Raw genomic sequence first — 16,713 nt, 5'->3', positions numbered from 1 at the left:
CTGGGCTATTATTCGTTCTCCTCTGCCAACAATCCAAGCAGGAACGTGTCATACAGAAAGACTAGATAAAGGGTGTGGAGGAGCCTTCAGGTCTTCTTGGCCTCCCAACTCCCATAGTTCCACCTAGTATGACCAGTGTTCAGGGACGATGGGAAGGGTAGTCCAACACTTATAATCTGGAAGGCCACTGGTTCCTCATTCCTCGACTGGATTGTCTTTTGATATGTGAAACTTCCTCAATCCCAATAGTCCTTCCCTAAGCCCTAGAGGCCTTTTTAGACAACGATATGGAGGGAGAAGCAAGATGGAATAAATGTCTCAACCAGTAGTCATTCAGCCAGAGGTCTAAATAGAATATATGTGTATAGAAGACTTTGTGCATAGGTTACATAGTGGTTAGCCTAATCCTTTTCAGGGTTCCCAGTCAAGCCGAGAGAGAAAGAGAGAGAGAGAGAGAATATGAATGAACAATGTGTACGTGTGTGGTCTGTACTCACACTAGAGATGGGAGAGAAAATATGAGAACTGGGAAGCAGCCATCCTTCAACATTCAAACTTGCACAAACTTTGTGGTGCAGTTCTCCAACCAACATTTAGAAAACCGATGAATAACTATAAATACATTCACAGAAATAACATAGAAATGTATTATATTAGGGGGAAATTGCTTGCTAAAATATGTACGTCAGTTTAGACGGCATACAAAAAATGTGTTTATTGACAGAAATTTAAACTAAAATGCTAATAAGTTTTCATTAGAGGTTTTTGTTTTTTGAAAATATCACATCGCTGCAGAAATGAGGAGAACTGGATTTAACGAGAAACTGAAAACATTAGAAACCAAGAGAACCAAAATCGGCAAATTCTTCCGTCCCTAATTCACACCTTTGCCTGCATAAAAAAGAAGTTAGGAGCCTGGACAGTGGGTAGAGCCTTGTTCCCCTACTCTACCCACATTTGGTTAACATTTGACAATTTAAGTGTTGTTCAAATAAATGCAGTGGCTGCTTATGTGCTCCCAAGCCGGGTTCAAGGTTCTTGAATGGATTTACAAAGATGGAGGGCACAAGGAGAAGGGGACGACAGAGGACAAGATGGTTGGACCGTGTTCTCAAAGCTGCCAGCATGAGTTTGACCAAACTGCAGAGGCAGTGGAAGACAGGAGTGCCTGGTGTGCTCTGGTCCATGGGGTCATGAAGAGTCAGACACGACTAAACGATTAAACAACAACAAAGAACAACTTTAATACCATACAGTGTTATGTTATCCTATCTGCTGGGTGCCTATCTCTAAGGGTGTGTCTCTCTAAGCTATCTCTAAGCTAATGTGGCACCCTCCAGAAATTTCAGACTACGCCTCCCATCATCGCTTGGCAAACGACACTGCAGGACACCATGTTGCCAACCCCTGCTCTATGGCTCCCCAAGTCTCTACAGAAACCTTCATTTACTAGGAAAATATTCCCCAACTCCGCAGATGCTAGGCTTTCTCCTGATAGGGTTAATCCAGAGTTTTTCAAACTTGATTCTCCAGCTGTTTTTGGACTACAATTCTCATCATCCCTGACCACCGGTCCTGCTAGCTAGGGATGATGGGAGTTGTAGTCCAAAACTGGTCCTGCTAGCTAGTGATGATGGGAGTTGTAGTCCAAAACTGGTCCTGCTAGCGAGGGATTATGGGAGTTGTAGTCCAAAACCAGTTTGGGAAACCCTGGTTTAATCCTTTCCGATTTTGCCTGAGAGATACCACTGTCTTTTGGGTACCCATTATGATGAAGGGAGGGTGAAACCGTAAGGTTGGTCAGTAGTACTTATCACTATCCTGAACTTGGCTGGAAGAAGGAAGATGACTCCAGTTTTACAGCCAAGAAGAAAATTAACAACACAAAAGACAAACGATTGACTCTGAACGACTTCCTTTGTGGGATCAAGCTGTTTTCCCAGAATGATTCAGCGGGTGATGGTGGCGGTAGTCCCACATGCATCTTGTGGGGTGAAACTGGTACAGGTGGCATAGCGATGAGGCAACTGTGCCAGGAAACGTGCGTGGCAAAATTATCCAGAAATACTCCTAGACAATGATCGCGGGGGAGGAAGGAAAGGGGGGGGGGACGTGAATCACAGATCTGACAAGGCAAAGAAAGTACAAAAAGTGCCAATTGAAGGAAGAGGGGGAAAGGGAGGACGTGCTATTTATATCTCAGAAACAGCCCGATTTGTCACTTGATAAATCACCCACTGCAATACCACTTCCAAGTGCATTCACGTCCCTTTTGCTCTATTTCTGCCAAGAGGCATCATCTGTTGTTGCTGTACGACAAAACTAATGACGTCCAGCGATTCCTGTAGCTTATAGTGATAGAACTGATGGATTGGAAGGAGGTCACGGGAAATCATTAACCCTAGACTACCTCTTACGATATGGGACGTGGGTGGCACTGTGGGTTAAACCACAGAGCCTAGGACTTGCTGATCAGAAGGTCAGTGGTTCGAATCCCTGCGACAGGGTGAGCTCCCATTGCTCAGTCCCTGCTCCTGCCAACCTAGCAGTTCGAAAGCACGTCAAAGTGCAAGTAGATAAATAGGTACCGCTCCAGCGGGAAGGTAAACGGCGTTTCCGTGCGCTGCTCTGGTTCACCAGAAGCTGCTTTGTCATGCTGGACACATGACCCAGAAGCTGTATGCTGGCTCCCTCGGCCAATAAAGCGAGATGAGCGCCGCAACCCCAGAATTGGTCATGACTGGACCTAATGGTCAGGGGTCCCTTTACCTCTTACGATGCCACTGTGTGAATCCAAATCAAAACATTTCTTTCTTTCTTTTTTTATCTGCTGCTTTTCCTAAGCATGGAACAAGTAGCATTTCAGGTAAATCTACCTTAGTGACATAGACTCGGAGTCGAGAGTGGATTTCATGCTCTTTATTGAGCTCATAGTGGTGAGGAGGAATGGAAGTTCCCCCAGAGTGTCTGCCTTATATACATTATTTACACACTGGGACCCATGTGATTGGCTAATTCCGGGATTCTCCTGTAGGCCAATCAGGTTGCGGATTCCCTTCCACCTGGAGCTGGATTGGGTGGCTCCTGTGGACCAATCAGACTGCTGTATTCTGGATCCTATTGTTCTAGGACCAATCAGACTGCTGCATTCTGAATCCTATTGTTCTAGGACCAGTCAGACTGCTGCCTTTTGGAACCTATTCAACTCAGTACATAACAAAGTTCTTGGCTTTCAACATCCTACCTAGAAACCTAAATTACTGCATGGTTTAGGCCCTTGGCCACATCAGTTGGGAGGGAAATCTCTGTCCATAGTATGCTTCTCTTCCCTGCTCCTGTATCTGTATTGTGTTTTGCACACTTCAGATTTAAAATACGTGCACCCAGCAAAGGATTCTGGGAACTGTAGTTCACCCCCCCCACCCGCCGCCCAGAGCTGCAATTCCTAGTATGCTTAACAAACTGCAAACTTCCCAGGATTCTTTGGGGGGAGGGAGAAAATGTGTTTTATGTGTGTATGGGATGCACATAGCCTAAAAGTAACACGGGTGACTGTATGTCTTCCTGCTTGCATTTGGTTGTGTTGGGCACAGAGAAGCAATTATTTTGTTTTGCGTTTCTCTGGTGTGTCTCTCTCCCTTGAGGACTTTAAATCAGTGGGGTAGAGAGTGGGGTAGCGGATGGGGCAGAGCACAGCAATGAAACTATTTCCAATCCGGAACTGTACTCAGTGACTTGCAAGGCTCCACATGAACTGCTAACAGCCAGTTGTTGTTGTTTTTGATTTTTTACCATTATCTCTGATTCTCAGTTACAATTCAAAAAAGCCTGGAAGCCAAGCCAGTCACACTGTGTACACAAATCAGTGCACAGTGATATTATCTATGCAAATGTATCCAGGCAAGCGCTGGTGGAGGGAATCATGGAAGATGGAGCTTGAGCCACTTTACGATCTGCAACTTTTTTGTTGCAGCCATTCAGCTCTAACATTTCAAACGACAAGTTTGAATTATTATTATTTTTAATTAAGTACCAAAAATAAGTACCAGGTCCGTATAGTACCAGGTCTGTATAGTAAAAGCTATTGTTTTCCCAGTAGTGATGTATGGAAGTGAGAGCTGGACCATAAAGAAGGCTGGTCACCAAAGAATTGATGCTTTTGAATTATGGTGTTGGAGGAGACTCTTGAGAGTCCCATGGACTGCAAGAAGATCAAACCTATCCATTGTGAAGGAAATCAGCCCTGAGTGCTCACTGGAAGGACAGATCCTAAAGCTAAGACTCCAATACTTTGGCCACCTCATGAGAAGAGAAGACTCCCTGGAAAAGACCCTGATGTTGGGAAAGATTGAGGGCACAAGGAGAAGGGGATGACAGAGGACGAGATGGTTGGACAGTGTTCTCGAAGCTACCAGCATGAGTTTGACCACACTGCAGGAGGCAGTGGAAGACAGGAGTGCCTGGCGTGCTCTGGTCCATGGAGTCACAAAGAGTAGGACACGACTAAACGACTAAACAACAACAAACCAAAAATAAATACACATAGATGCCACCCGCCCCCATGCCCCAGGGAAACGGGAGAGTGTGTAGGGAAAATAACAAATAGAAGCTAGGTACTTATTTTCTTTGAGAAAGTTGTCCTTATTTGTTTGCCCAAAGTCTGCAGGAAGGTTAGATTCCAGTAGGCAACACTGAGCAGTCATCCTGATTTGTTTGTGTATGTGTGTAGGGGAGGGGGCTATAAAACATTGTGTCAAATGTTATCTCACACTCTCCAATGAATTTCAACAGGGCTGATTGTGCGAGGGATTGGATAACAGGTCTGTTGCACAAGAGCAACAAATCAACTTTCCTTGTGCAACCAGTGTGTGATTGAATCCTGATAAAAACAGGGACATTCTGGAAGCAGCTCTTTACTCTCATTTGTTGCCGTTGGGCTTAAGAGTGAGCAAACTCCAACAATCAATGTAAATGAGTTCTGTATCTTGCCAAATGTCGTATTTTCTCAGAAGGTATTAAGCGCAAAGCGGGAACAGTTTGCGACAGCATGATTGGATTAGATACAATTGTCACGAAGGGTACTGGGGGGGGGAACAATTTACTATTCCGTGGAACTTAAATGAAGGAGTTTACATGCCAACGTTTTTGTTTCCTTGTGAATTCTGATTAGAAATAGACGGGTCCCAGTTTCTGCTCAGCCCCCAACTTCATACCCTGCAGACAGAGAGTTTCGATGCTCAAAGTTAGGCAAAGCTACATCTGAGGCACAGTTTGGACTATAAAGATTTCTTCTTGGAGTGATGATCGTTCTTTCTTCATTTTTGTAATAACATTTTGTAGATAGGAAATGAAAATAAACACCTTACGGTACAATTCTAAACATGTCAGTTCAATGGGGCTTACTCCCAGGTAACTGCACAAGTTACCGTATTTTTTGCTCTATAAGACTCACTTTTTCTCTCCTAAAAAGTAAGGGGAAATGTGTGTGCGAATGCAGGCTGTGCAGCTATCCCAGAAGCCAGAACAGCAAGAGGGATCACTGCTTTCACTGCGCAGCGATCCCTCTTGCTGTTCTGGCTTCTGAGATTCAGAATATTTTTTTTCTTGTTTTCCTCCTCCAAAAACTAGGTGCGTCTTGTGGTCTGGTGCGTCTTATAGAGCGAAAAATACGGTAATATTTTAACTTATATAAAATATGTATATATCGTGAAGCTGAGGCTCCAATACTTTGGCCACCTCATGAGAAAAGAAGACTGGAAAAGACCCTGATGTTGGGAAAGATGGAGGGCACAAGGAGAAGGGGACAGCAGAGGACGAGATGGTTGGACAGTGTTCTCGAAGCTACCAGCATGAGTTTGACCAAGCTGCGGGAGGCAGTGGAAGACAGGAGTGCCTGGCGTGCTCTGGTCCAGGGGGTCACGAAGAGTCGGGCACGACTAAACGACTAAACAACAACAAAATATATATGGGGGGGGGGATAGTCTTAAATCTTTTGAAAGGAGGATTTTTAAAAATAAAAAACCGTGGAATGAATTTCTAGTTAAAAGCAATAAATAAAAGACAACCTACATAAAGCCTGAGATCCTAGTTTTCACAATACACTAAGCCAGTCATCAGTGTTTCCTGTAGAAAGGCTTGCAGCCTCATCGCTCTTCCCTTTTCTTTTGCTTTTCTGCTGTTCTGCCACCCTCTTGTTGAGTTTAGCCAAGGTTTGGCTTAGCATGTCTTACAAACCAGGACTCATAGTTAAGCTCTCTCCTCACTAACCACAACCTATAACCATAGGTCTTAGTAGCTGGCCAGACAAGGGGAGCCTTCAAATGCCCGAAAGGCATGCTGCTGCTTTGGGGAAACTGCTGCTACATTTTTTTTTTTAAATGATGCTTGAGTGCTCATCTTCACTCAGACTGTATGTTTTAGTTGTAGTCAACTTAGTCCTACTCAGAGTAGACCACTGAAATTAATGAACCTAAGTTAGTCCAATTCTGGGCACCACGATTTAAGAAGGTTTGTTGACAAGCTGGAATATGTGCAGAGGAGGGCGATCAAGATGATAAAAGAGTCTGGTCTGGAAACCAGGCCTTATGAGGAATGGTTGAAGCAGCTGGGTATCTTTAGCCTGGAAAAGAGGAGGCTGAGAGGAGATATGATAGTCATCTTCAAATATCTCAAGGGCTGTCACATGCAAGATGGAGCAAGTTCATTTTCTCCTACTCTGGAGGGTAGGTAAAAGGTAAAGGTAAAGGGACCCCTGACCATTAGGTCCAGTCGTGGCCGACTCTGGGGTTAGGGCGCTCATCTCGCTCTATTGGCCGAGGGAGCCGGCGTACAGCTTCCGGGTCATGTGGCCAGCATGACTAAGCCGCTTCTGATGAACCAGAGCAGCACATGGAAACGCCGTTTACCTTCCCGCCGGAGCGGTACCTATTTATCTACTTGCACTTTGATGTACTTTTGAACTGTTAGGTTGGCAGGAGCAAGGACCGAGCGACCGGAGCTCACCCCGTCATGGGGATTCGAACCGCCGACCTTCCGATCGACAAGCCCTAGGCTCAGTGGTTTAACCCACAGTGCCACCTGTGTCCCCTGGAGGGTAGGACTCAAGCCAATGGCTTCTAGTCACAAGAAAGGAGATTCTGACTAAACATTAGGAAGAACTTTCTGATAGTAAGAGCTGTTTGACAGTGGAATGGTCTCCCTCGAGAGGTTATAGATTCTCCTTCCTTGGAAGTTTTTAAGCAACGGTTGGATGGCCATCTGTCATGGATGCTTTAGCTGAGATTCCTTCATTGCAGGGTGTTGAGTTAGATGACCCATGGGGTCCTTTCCAATGCTACGATTCTAGTCATGCCCATTAACTTCAGTGGGTCTATGCTGAATAGGACTAGTGTTTAATACCACCTTTTGTAAAAGCACAGTCTCTAGTACTCTTTTCTCATAAGTCAATTGCCCCTAGAACTTCCCATCCTTTGGGGAAGTGAACAGCAGACAGGGACTGGGGCTGTTTCTTCAAACATCTCAACAAACACTCAAAGGAAAGAGGCTTCACGCCCTCTGTGAACTTGTTCCATTGCTTAATCAGAAAGTTTTCCATCCCATTTATCTAATCTCATCTCCTTCTTCCTGCAGAAGGGAGTATTCCTGTCACTGTTGAGTTTCTACTTCTGGTTTAGTTTAGTTTTTCCTGGCTAGGTTCCTGTCCCTTTAACAGCTGGGGGATGGGGTGGGGTGTGGGGTCCTTCATAACTCAGTGTGCTTTGCATGCAGAAGGTTTCTGGTTCGATTAATGGCAGCTGAAAAAAAGACCAAGTAGGATGGGAAAGATCTCTCTGCCCCAAGATCCTAGAAAGCTACTGCCAGTCAAAGAAGTCCTATTTCCCCTCAACTAGCCGCCCTCCAGATGTATTAGAATACAGCTCCCATAATCCCTGACCATTAGCCTCATTGGCTGAGGCCCATGGGAACTGTAGTCCAGGTTGGGGAATTTTTATGACTGCAACTTGTTTTACACTGTGTATGCCATGGCCTGCCCTGGGACCTTAGAGTGAAGGGTAATATGGAAGATAAATAACACTGGACAACAGGAGAGGCAACTCTAGGGGGTGGAGGTGTTGTCAGCCCCCTCGATATTGTTGTAAATAAAATCTGCCCTTCTTCCCTTATGGGGTATCCAAGAGCCCGTATAGAGTCCTTACGTGGGTTCCCTATTGGTAAGAGAAAATAACAGAGGCCAACCAGAGAATATTGAGAAGCAAAGCAGCTAGTAAGCCTGATCTTTATTAAAGCTGTTGCAACAGGGTGCTTCCCTCACACGCAGGAGGGCAGAGGAGGACTCCGAACAAAGGTGTGCCTGCCCTTATATAGACATTTTAAATTCCCTGCCCTGGAGCTCAAGACCACCCCTCCATACATCACAGGTGGGGTGGAACCCAAGATCACCACCCCCCACAAACATCATACGTACATCACAGAAAAGGTGGTCTACAACAGAAATTTGAATGTTGTTGTTTTTCCTGTCTGCCAGGTTATCTGATAATGCCTTATCTGATTGCCTTTCCTGGTAGTCCGCCCATTCCTTTGAGATGGTGATTATCAGGTTCCCTTACCCTCTCCCTCCTTGCAGAGAAAACATTTGGTCAGTTTGGGAGTCAAAATGGTTTCAGGATGGTCTTCCTGTGCTGATGTATGTACGTGCTTGGTTGGTAAATTTATGAGCATCTATTATATAAATAAGACCTTAAATTTTATTATTACAATATTCCTTATGGTCAAAGGCCTGGAAACAATGCCTTATGAGGAACGGCTAAGGGAGCTGGGCATGTTTAGCCTGGAGAAGAGGAGGTTAAGGGGTGATATGATAGCCATGTTCAAATATATAAAAGGATGTCACACAGAGGAGGGAGAAAGGTTGTTTTCTGCTGCTCCAGAGAAGCGAACACAGAGCAATGGATCCAAACTACAAGAAAGAAGATTCCACCTAAAGATTAGGAAGAACTTCCTGACAGTAAGAGCTGTTCGACAGTGGAATTTGCTGCCAAGGAGTGTGGTGGAGTCTCCTTCTTTGGAGGTCTTTAAGCAGAGGCTTGACAACCATATGTCAGGAGTGCTCTGATGGTGTTTCCTGCTTGGCAGGAACTTGATGGACTCGATGGCCCTTGTGGTCTCTTCCAACTCTATGATTCTATGATTCCTTAGCAAGGGCTCAGGGCCCCCACTGTTGAGAGGACGGAGAAGGCCAAACCACCAAGCCGAACACGGCACAGCATCCCACTCCCACCATCACCAGCAAGGAACAGATACACAGCCTGCAAGTGATTAACTCAAGGTCATTTAGGAAACTTGTGTGGCACAGCAAACCCCACGTCCTCCTGAGCTAATACTTTGTTTCTATTTTCATCCTTCTTTCCCCACTAAGGAGGGAAAGGATGTGGGCGACTGAGCAACGGTATTTGCTAGAGCAGCAGATAGTTGCGGAATTCAAAAGCAGCTCCCTGGAGATATTATCAAAGAAGAAATGGCATTTTCACCATTACATTTACGGGATGGTGGTGGTGGGAGGGTTGACCCATTGAAACTACAGTGGTACCTTGGGTTACATACGCTTCAGGTTACAGACGCTTCAGGTTACAGACTCCGCTAACCCAGAAATAGTACCTCGGGTTAAGAACTTTGCTTCAGCATGAGAACAGAAATCGTGCTCTGGCGGCACGGCGGCAGCAGTACGCCCAAATAGCTAAAGTGGTGCTTCAGGTTAAGAATAGTTTCAGGTTAAGAACGGACCTCCAGAATTAAGTTCTTAACCTGAGGTACCACTGTAATGGAGTGAACTGATATATGGTCATTAACATTGGTGGGTCTACACTGAGTCAGTTAGTTGAATAGGTAAAGGTAAAGGACCCTGGAGGGTTAAGTCTAGTCAAAGCCGACTATGGGGTGTGGCACTCATCTCGCTTTTCAGGCCAAGGGAGCCAGCGTTTGTCCACAGAAAGCTTTCTGGGTCATGTGGCCAGCATGACTAAACCACTGCTGGTGCAACAGAACACAGTGGACAGAAACCAGAGCACACGGAAAGGCTGTTTACCTTCTTGCCACAATGGTATCTATTTATCTTGCACTGGTGTGCTTTTGAACTGCTAGGTTGGCAGGAGCTGGGACAGAGCAATGGGACCTAACCCTGTTGCGCGGATTTGAACCGTCAACCTTCTGATCAGCAAGCCCAAGAGGCTTAGTGGTTTAGACCACAGCACCACCCGCTCCCTGGGTTAGTTGAATACAACCCAGGATGGGTCAAGCTGCGAAGAAGAGTAGGGCTCCTGTTAAGTTATGCAGCAGAGAGAAGTTTAGCAGTTGTAGAAAACAACCTCCTTGCTGAAAAAGTAATCATGGGGGGGGGGGGAATGCAGAATAGAAAATGCATATATAGTGGTACCTCGGGTTAAGTACTTAATTCGTTCTGAAGGTCTGTTCTTAACCTGAAACTGTTCTTAACCTGAAGCACCACTTTAGCTAATTGGGCCTCCCGCTGCCGCCGCGCCACCGCTGCATGACTTCTGTTCTCATCCTGAGGTAAAGTTCTTAACCCGAGGTAATATTTCTGGGTTAGCGGAGTCTGTAACCTGAAGCGTATGTAACCTGAGGTACCACTGTAGTAGCAGAGGTTTGGGAAACGAAGGAAGGTTTTGTCTCATGTCTGCAGAAAGGAACTACGCCATCTCAAATAGTTGCCTCTTTTACTTATCACACACTTTTTAAAATACTGTGCTCTGATGCTTTGGCATTCCTGCTTTAGACAGATCAGAGCCGCTTTGTTTTTTGGCATGTGGATAGGTTAGTCATCATGACCGGTCACCATGGAAACATCCCCAAGGCATTCACTCCTCACCTCCCCGCCCCCTGCAATGAACTTTTTAATTAGTCACAAACTTTTATCCCTAACAAACACTGTTGCTAACACTTACACACAGACACATGGAAGCAAGGAACTGCAGATCGTTAACCTTTGTGAACCTACAGCTGGGCCTTCTCACATCTGGAATTCATTAAGTACGTCAAAAAGCATAGAGAAGAAGAATGGCATTGAGAACAAAAAGCAAAGGATGAATATGCTCTATAAGACACTGGAGAGGTGATGCTTAACCTCTTGAAGCTTGGCTTTCAAATCTGTGCAAAAGAACTTTGCAACTAAGCTTACCAGAGGTACTGGCCCACTAGCATATTTACCGGTTTGTCTGCTCCCACACCCCGTCAGTCATTTTTGGCACACTGATGGCCTAAAATACCAACTCCTATTTATTATTATTATTCACAAGCGACAAGAACCTGCCGTAACATGAGTGGCACATACCCATTTTCTGAGGACTGGAACCTATATAAGGAGCCCGCCTCTTTACCAGGGAGAGACGAAACCAGGACTTTTACCACCAGAGTAATAAAATTTTTGGCATTCATGCAAGCGATTAAGTCTATTTTCACCCCTGAATACAAAAAAAATACTTGTATTAGAAATAACATATTCATCTCACAGATGTGAAACAGGAATTGTTTGGAGACAGATCTACGACGCACATGCAAACTGGGTCCCTAAATATATTGTTATGAGTTGTGGGTGCCAGAGTTTGCAGCTTCCAGATTCCCCTAAATTCCTAGGTCTGGTGGGTGTTAGAATTTAATCAAAGCTTGGAGTGTTAAAATTGGCTGCCAGACAATGGATTTAGTGAAGTGTTAAAACACATGTCATAGCAGCTTCCCATACTCAGGAAATTGCTTGGGAGATGAGCCATTAATCAAAGACAAAGAGAAGGTAATGGGGCATCAGGAAAGCCAGAAAGAGGGGTCTTCCTGCCAGGAGGGAAATGGGAGGGGCTGCTCTCTCAGTTCCAAGTTGGTCTGAAGAGAGGAACAAAGTTTTAGAGCTGAGATCAGGATTGGGTTTTGGCAGCGATGCTACAGTCTGAAAAATGCAGCAAGCTGGAGAAAGGGTCAGAGTCACATTTTAGAGCAAGTTTGATTTATGTTTGAATCCAAGGCTGAGGCTATGCCAGAAACAATAACCTATTGGGGTGCCAACACTGTAACCCCCCCGTCATAAGCTCAGGTTGGATAGTAACATAAATAAACCATATTTAATAAAGACACTACAGTCTCTGCTGTGCCTGATTTCCACATGAACCCTAGGTAAACACCTGGAATCTCTCACTGCTCGGAGATCTGGATGGCATGTCACAATACGTTTGGGTGAATGATAGCTCCCAGACTGAATAAGCTGAAAACTTCTGTTCTAGGGTACAATCTCGGTTCATGTAGAACAATAGCGACGATCCAACATGGCTGACTCGTGTTCCACATGAAATGGGTGCACCCATTAAAGTGTCCCCCAGAATTATTGTCAATGCTCAGATGTTCCTATGGCAGACAAGGGATAAAACAGAATGGGCCTCTGCACATCACTGAAAATGTCTTTTTATTTTGCAGTAGCTCCTCGTGTATGACAACGGTTGTAACCCTCAAATTCTTCGCTTACCTCTCTCTGCTGTTACACTAGCAGTTACAAGGTTAAAAAAGATAATAAAATCTTGTGATTTGCTCTGTGCCTTAGGGGTGGGGCGAAGTATAAATCAAAATAAAAACCTGTTGCGACAAGAATGACAAGTTATGAAGAAACAGGGCATTAGAGAGCACAGCTGGTTATGTAGCTATCTGTAGCACAGATGTTTTGAGAGGAGAGACATATTATATTTATCACTCTGTAAGGGGGCAATCCAAGCGAAGGGCTAACATGTCTGAGAGGCAAGGGGGAGAGTCCATTCTTTTCATGGAAAAGATTTCAGGTTCAATCCTGGTATCGCTGCTTAAAAGAAATTGGGTGAAAGTGACAAACAAACAAACAAACAAAAGCACAGCTGCCCAAGACCCTGGAGAGCTGTTGACAATCAGAGTAGACAACATTGAGGTGTACAGACCAATGGTCTGACTCACTGTAAGACAGCTTAATGTGCACATACAGCTCCTCTCAGAAATCTTGATGCTTTTCTTATCTAGAGCCGGCCCTATCATTAGGCAGAGTAAGGTAGCTGCCTCAGGCAGTGGATAGTGGGGTGGGTGGGTGTGGAGTAGCAACAGAAGCTTTAAGATAAGATTCAACTGATAGTCTGGGTGACAACTCTATGTGGAAAGGGGGTTCCATCTTGTCTATCTCAGGCAGCAGAATATAATGAGCTGGCCTTTCTCCAAGCAGAATCATATTCGGAAGGGCTCAAAATCCCTTTCTGTCCAGCATTCCCAGCACCAGCTCCCTACAAACGAGCCCATGCAATCTAAGTTCAACATGCGCCTGTTATCCAAAATGTTTGTGTTTAATTTCAGCAATACACACAGGGGTTCTTCTTATCATGGGAAGTAAACAAGATGCGGTGTGAAGAAAATTTGGCAACATTCAAAAAGAACAGGGTGGGTTTCTTCCTCCTTCTCCTTCCTATCCGTTCTTCAAACAAGCAGCATTTCCTGTTTCAGAAATTAGAGGGGTAATAATGTAAATAAAAGTTAACCAATTATTTAAAAAAAGACAGAAGCAAAATCTAAAATAAAAGGCTACCCAGAGTTATTTAATATCAAAACCAAGGAGAAATAAATGATTATCATTTATGGATCACATGAGGCAGGCACCCTGTCCCTCCAAGCAGCTCAGAGCAACATACATAAGAAATATCTAATTTTATCCTAACAGTTCTGTGAATACTTATTGGCCCAAGGTTATCCAGCAAGCTTCATGACTCAACAGGAACTGAATCCAGGTTTGACATCCTCTAACCTCACAAAATTGCAACTGGCGATACACTGAGCACCCAACGTGACATAATATTAAATGCATATTTGCATTTAATGTGCAGGTGTCCCCCCCCCCCTGCAAATAGCATCAGCTGGGAGGCGGCAGTTCATAATTATAGGGGTAATAGCAGGCATGCAGGAGAATTTAAGGCACTTGTGTCTCTCTACAGGCCGTTCCGCTCTCCAGGTTGCAATATTCGCTGGCCTGACTCTGCATCCTCAAGTGCTTTTGCCAGGTTGGAATGTGTCCTTGAAGTGTAATAATCCTTCTTGCTTGCCTGGGGAGAGTATGGTGAGACAAGTGTGTATGTGCAGAACCGCTGGCTTATGCATGGGTGAAATGACGCCCGTTTTACTATTGGTTTCCTACTAGAATTACTACTGGCAAGGCCTTTGAATAATAAAAATTGAGCAGAAAGTTTAAAAACCCAGTGTCTTCCATGCTTGTTTATGACTATGTATTGGATCATCGCAACACGAAATGTACCGCAATGAACTATCCACAGATTTGTTGTTGTTGTTGTTGTTTAGTCGTTTAGTCGTGTCCCACTCTTCGTGACCCCCTGGACCAGAGCACGCCAGGCACTCCTGTCTTCCACTGCCTCCCGCAGTTTGGCCAAACTCATGCTGGTAGCTTCGCGAACACTATCCAACCATCTCGTCCTCTGTCGTCCCCTTCTCCTTGTGCCCTCAATCTTTCCCAACATCAGGGTCTTTTCTAGGGAGTCTTCTCTTCTCGTGAGGTGGCCAAAGTACTGGAGCCTCAGCTTCACGATCTGTCCTTCCAGTGAGCACTCAGGGCTGATTTCCTTAAGAATGGAGAGGTTTGATCTTCTTGCAGTCCATGGGACTCTCAAGAGTCTCCTCTAGCACCATAATTCAAAAGCATCAATTCTTCGGCGATCAGCCTTCTTTATGGTCCAGCTCCCCCTTCCATACATCACTACTGGGAAAACCATAGCTTTTCCTATACGGACCTTTGTTGGCAAGGTGATGTCTCTACTTTTTAGATGCTATCTATCCACAGATAGAAGTCAGCAAACTGTGAATGTATATGGATTCTATAAAAATGAGTTAGTCATTTGGGCAGGAATGAGCAGGTGAGAACTCTTAACAGAGCCTAAGCTATTGTTCATTCTGTGTGATGTACTGGGGAGAGATACAGTATTAAATTTCTTGCTTCTTCCTGGTGGGCAACTGTAAAGCCTCAGCTGTTATTCACACATGGGAGGAGAGAGTTAAGAGGGGTTTTGCATGCTGCTCAGCTTGGGCAGAAATGAATTTGCAGATCATTTATTGCTGTTTCTGAGAACCAGAGTGGAGCAGGAGCTAGACTGGGGCCAAGGAAACGCAGGTTCAAATCCCCAAAGCTGTGAAACTTAGGCCTGCTAATAAACCATCTCTCAGCTTAGCTTAGGGACGCGGGTGGCGCTGTGGGTTAAACCACAGAGCCTAGGACTTGCCAATCAGAAGGTCGGCGGTTCGAATCCCCGCGATGGGGTGAGCTCCCATTGCTCGGTCCCTGCTCCTGCCAACCTAGCAGTTCGAAAGCACGTCCAAGTGCAAGTAGATAAATAGGTACCACTCCAGCGGGAAGGTAAACGGCGTTTCGCTGCACTGCTCTCGTTCGCCAGAAGCGGCTTAGTCATGTTGCCACATGACCTGGAAACTGTACACCAGCTCCCTTGGCCACTAAAGCGAGATGAGCACCGCAACCCCAGAGTCGGCCACGACAGGACCTAATGGTCTGGGGTCCCTTTGCCTTTACCTTTACAGCTTAGCTGACCTTGCAAGGTTGTTGTTAAGTCAAACATCAGGGATGGGCAGAAGAATATAGATGCCACCCCAAGCTCTTTAGATGGAAAAGCAAGAGATAAAATGCAGTAATCTCAAAACAGAGGTTTCAGTAGAAATTAAAGCAAGGCAGGAGAGAGGATCACATGTCTGGAAGGGACAGGTGCCAGTGTGCCAGTTCTGTTTCATCTGATTCAGTGGGAGAACTCCCAGCCTACAGCACTTGATTCTACCAACCACTCTCTGCTGCCAGAAATGTGAACATCCGTTTTGGTTCAAGTAGGAGGAAAAAGAAAAGGCAGCTGACCGGCCTGACTGAGAAGCAAGGCAGGAGAAGCAGCGGCTGCATTCACTTTTCCATACTAATCTTTCCTTTGGCCATCCTTTATCCTGTCTGTTGTGGATCAAAAACTGCCCCCTCTTCTGAGTGCTTTTAAAGTGACAAGCACCATATTTGAACGAAGAGGCTGGCAAACATTAGCTATTTGGGCAGTAGCCTCCCAAGGGCAAGATTTCCGCCACAAGTGCACCACTTGGCAACTCAGCAGGCAGTTTCTTGCCACTTATGGCAGCTGTGCAAACCGAGAAAAACACACACAAGCGGGAGTCTTGTTTTTTCCACACTGGTGCAATTTCCGTTTTATTCTCAGCCATGATCTCAGTGACTGGCACTTGTAATGATCCTGAGGAATATGGAGCATGGAGTGCCCTGGAAGATTGGGTGGTGATGCTAATGGGTGGAAAATAATCAAGAGTCTGGGATGGGAACTAGGTCAGCTATACTCCCCAAATCCACCGCCAGCCAAACTGACCTAAAAAGACAGCTACAGAATCTGCCAACCAACACTGACATTTCAACCTCTCGGCTAAAAAAAAGGAGGGGTGGAGATCCTTTTCTACCTCCCCCTACTGTACGTAGGGAGGGGTTCGGGAAGAGCAAAATAGCTCAACACTCTAGTAATAGAACTATACACTATATTGGGATGTTGCACCACTAATAAGACCTTCTGGTGCCACCTGCTGGACAGTGACAACGAAGAGCAAGACATGGAATCCTATTTTCTCATTATCCAACCTCTTGTCTTTGAGCAGGGA

Source organism: Podarcis tiliguerta, assembly GCF_965153285.1.
Source record: "Podarcis tiliguerta genome assembly, chromosome: 2".
NCBI lineage: Eukaryota > Metazoa > Chordata > Lepidosauria > Squamata > Lacertidae > Podarcis > Podarcis tiliguerta.
This window is presented reverse-complemented; position numbering follows the sequence as displayed.